This window comes from Procambarus clarkii, chromosome 36 (assembly GCF_040958095.1).
Source record: "Procambarus clarkii isolate CNS0578487 chromosome 36, FALCON_Pclarkii_2.0, whole genome shotgun sequence".
Classification (NCBI taxonomy): Eukaryota; Metazoa; Arthropoda; class Malacostraca; order Decapoda; family Cambaridae; genus Procambarus; species Procambarus clarkii.
The window spans coordinates 28,887,230-28,890,919 of record NC_091185.1 but is presented as its reverse complement, the minus strand read 5'-3'; positions in this window follow the sequence as shown (position 1 = coordinate 28,890,919).

Genomic DNA, 3,690 nt, shown 5'->3' with positions numbered 1-3,690 from the left:
TCAGGGAGTGTCTGTGGGATTCAGGGAGTGTCTGTGGGAGTCAGGGAGTGTCTGTGGGAGTCAGGGAGTGTCTGTGGGAGTCAGAGAGAGTCTGTGGGAGTCTGGGAGAGTCTGTGGGAGTCAGGGAAAGTCTGTGGGAGGCAGGGAGAGTCTGTGGGAGGCAGGGAAAGTCTGTGGGAGGCAGGGAGAGTCTGTGGGAGTCAGGGAGAGTCTGTGGGAGTCAGGGAGAGTCTGTGGGAGGCAGGGAGAGTCTGTGGGAGTCAGAGAGAGTCTGTGGGAGTCAGAGTCTGTGGGGGTGGGAGGCAGTGGGAGTGTCTGTGGGGGTTGGAGTCTGTGGATGGAAGAATCTGTGGTGACGAAAGGAAAATAATTTGTGTGCGAGAGGACAGCGAACCAGTCTGTGAGAAATCTTTAGTGTTCAGGAAAGAGAAGTTAAAAAAGTCTGTGAGCAGAGGAAGAAACAAAGTCTGTGGTTGTGTGAGGAAAGAAAATCCTAACCAGAACTAGACCCGTCAAGTTACCAACGTTGGTAATACCAAATAGGACATCAGTGGCTATGCCAGGAGCACTAAGCGACCAGGGGCCAGATTCACGAAGCAGTTACCCAAGCACTTACGAACCTGTACCTCTTTTCACAATCTTTGGCGGCTTTGTTTACAATTATTAAACAATTAATGAGCTCCGAAGGACCAGGAGGCTGTTTATAACAATTAACAACAGTTGATTGGCAAGTTTTCGTGCTTCTAAACTGTTTAATAAATATAAACAAAGCCTCCAAAGATTGTGGAAAGATGTACACGTTCGTGAGTACTTGCGTAACTGCTTCGTGAATCTGGCCTCAGTCCCATGCCCTCGGCCAGTGCTTGACGGAGCTGCCTTCAGGGCTGACGATGGATCAGCCGCCGCAACGATGATCTCAGCACCGAACGTTCATTTAGCGAACTCTTATAGTCCAGGAGGAAGGTTTTTAACGTTTCCGTGATCGTCTGTGGTCTACCCTGGTCGTCTACCCTGTGATCGTCTACCCTGGTCGTCTACCCTGGTCGTCTACCCTGTGATCGTCTACCCTGAGGCTGGCCCGGGCCACCTGGGGGGAGAAGGTTACTACTACCTGCTTGATGGGTAAATTACACGCAGCTGGAGCATTGTTTTTGTCATGAGGCGCTCCCGGTCATGGGCTGCCTCAGGTCATGGGCTGCCTCAGGTCATGGGCTGCCTCAGGTCATGGGCTGCTTCAGGTCATGGGCTGCCTCAGGCCATGGGCTGCCTCAGGCCATGGGCTGCCTCAGGCCATGGGCTGCTCCTGGCCATGGGCTGCCCCTGGCCTTAGGCTGCCCCCCCCCCTGGCCATGGGGCTGGCCCTGGCCATGGGAACATCATGCATATAGCTTCGAATCTTCACCAAAGCCCTTGCGAATCTGTTTATTGATATATATATATATATATATATATATATATATATATATATATATATATATATATATGTCGTACCTAGTAGCCAGAACGCACTTCTCAGCCTATTATGCAAGGCCCGATTTGCCTAATACGCCAAGTTTTCATGAATTATTGTTTTTTCGACTACCTAACCTACCTAACCTAACCTAACCTAACTTTTTCGGCTACCTAACCCAACCTAACCTATAAAGATAGGTTAGGTTAGGTTAGGTAGGGTTGGTTAGGTTTGGTCATATATCTACGTTAATTTTAACTCCAATAAAAAAAATTGACCTCATACTTAATGAAATGGGTAGCTTTATCATTTCATAAGAAAAAAATTCGAGAAAATATATTAATTCAGGAAAACTTGGCTTATTAGGCAAATCGGGCCTTGCATTGTAGGCCGAGAAGTGTGTTCTGGCTACTAGGTACGACATATATATATATATATATATATATATATATATATATATATATATATATATATATATATATATATATATATATATATATATATATATATATATATATATATATATATATATATATATCACGGTATTGTGATTCCTCGGTGTAATAATAATACTGATAAGACAGAGGTTAGTGGAAGCGGCGAAGGTCGGGTGGAGCTGAGGTAAACACAGGTGAGCAAGGAACCTCACGGTGCCCGCAGCTGAGATACTTTCACTTCCGGTTGACTGTAATTGTTTACTTGTGGAGTACGTCTTGGTTGTTAGGCATCGCTGGCACCAACACCAGCTAACGACAGCAGGGAATAACAGCCAGGAGCGGCCGGGATAGCCATACAGGAGCGGCTAGGATAGCCACAGAGCAGCGACTGGGATAGCCACAGAGAACCGGCTGGGATAGCCATAGAGAAGCGGCTGGGATAGCCATAGAGAAGCGGCTGGGATAGCCACAGTGAAGCGGCTGGGATAGCCACAGAGGACCGGCATGATAGCCATGAGAGATAAGAGTATCTTAACAAACATCAAGATATATCTCTCACAGGATAACATCACCCTCTTTACGAGGTATTTCTTAAATGACACAATTATCAGTAAAATGGCCATTCTGCACAAGAAGTTTTCTAATGTTTTAATGATAATAGACTACGATTAAACTAAAGCTTCATGGTATTAACATTTCAAAACCCTTGCGGCTACCATGATGGTGTTCACCTCACGACGCCCGGAGACAACACATCTAATTGGGTGGGATTCCAACCCTCGCCTCAAGGCGTTGTTGAATTGGTTTTCCTCTTGCTAATTGAGTTATATGACGCAGGAGAAAGGTGTGATTAGCTAATCTATAAGTAGGTAATGTGAATTATATGGTCGTAGTGCTGGTAGTTTGGGTACGTTGTGGGTAGCACAGTGCTGGTACATGGTTTGGGCACGCTGTGGGTAGTTTGGGCACACAACATGCAGTTTTGTTAATGTGATTTCTTTGTGGACAGTTGTGTTAAAAATGTATAGTTGTGAGTTAATATTGTGTTGACAACTGTTAAAGCAGAACCTTAAATTAGTTATATATAACCAATTAGCTTTTTGATGTTGGCTTTTTAGACCTGGTTACCCTCCAAAAATATTCTCATCTACATCATACTGGTCAGTTGAAAACAAATTAGGCCTACATTGAAATCTAATGCATGAAAATTTAAATTTCATCACATCATTCCAGGGTTCGAAGACCCCAAGACAAGATGATTTTCATTGATATTTTACTTAATTTTGCTTAATATTATCGCATGAAACAAAATTATTTACTTGAAATTGCAACAATATAATCTTTTTTTTCTGGTGATTAATAGTTTTAATGTCGCTAAACACCAGTTGTTAATTAATAGTATAATATATACACAGTATCGTCAAGCCGGGGCCCGAGGTTATGTTAAACATACTGCTACACTTAACCAAGTACGGGCTCACCATAGCCCGTGCTACTTGGAACTTTTTGTTCCAAGTAGCGAATCTTGAACAACAACAACTTAACCAAATCGTTCCATAGTTTGGTTGATATCACCAAACTGGCGTGATGTGCAGAAGGATATTTTTGTATGCATAAAGTTATCAAACGAAAGAGCATTTTACACTCTTTACGATGAAATAAAATGTGTAATTATTCACTCAGGTCATCATATACCCTCAATAATGTTTAATTGTGTTTCAGCTTTCCTTCCTGTTGCGTTGTTGATCTCTTGGGTCACACATACATGCACGCTACATATGGTACACAACTTACCACACATAA